Below are 675 nucleotides of genomic sequence, written 5' to 3' on the forward strand. Positions count from 1 at the left end.
CTAGGTTCTGCTAGATAGCTGGACCACCCACAGCAGACATCTGAAAGCCCTAGAACAGTACCACCAGCGATGGCTTCACAAGATCCTTCAGATCAGTATCACCACAACCATCACCCGACACCAGCTACAATGGACAGGGCAAGTCATATGTATGCCTAACAACCCACCTTCCGAAACAAATGCTTTATGGGGCGGCTTCCGGTATGGCGTTAGAGTGAGCGGTTGTGTGCAGGTGGCTCTCCCCGCTTATTATTTAATTTGCACATACTTTACCAACTTCACAAAACTTACTTTAAAAGTTTAGTAATATAAACAAGAACATGTCAAATGATAGAAAGAATCTGAGCTAAATCTGAGCTTTCTCACGAGGTGATTGAGGAGTCTAGCGGTACTGCTAGCCCTGCTAACTCTGCTACTGACGACGAACATGGCGGAACATCTCCACAACTTGGTCTCTCCTCTGGAGCTTTGCTCAAACACATTACAGAGGTGGTCGTCGATGAGGGGCAGCGATTACAAAAGATGTTCAATGATGTGTTTGCCAAATTCGAGGCTAGATTAGATTAAAAAGTTGACTATCGTGAAACGTGTGGATGAGGTTGCTGCGGCTTCCGAGGTCCTTTGCCGAGCGGCAGACGGGCTCGCATCTCGGCCTTGGAGGATGATACCGCACCC

The sequence above is a fragment of the Borostomias antarcticus genome (assembly GCF_949987555.1).
Source record: "Borostomias antarcticus genome assembly, chromosome: 6".
Lineage (NCBI taxonomy): Eukaryota > Metazoa > Chordata > Actinopteri > Stomiiformes > Stomiidae > Borostomias > Borostomias antarcticus.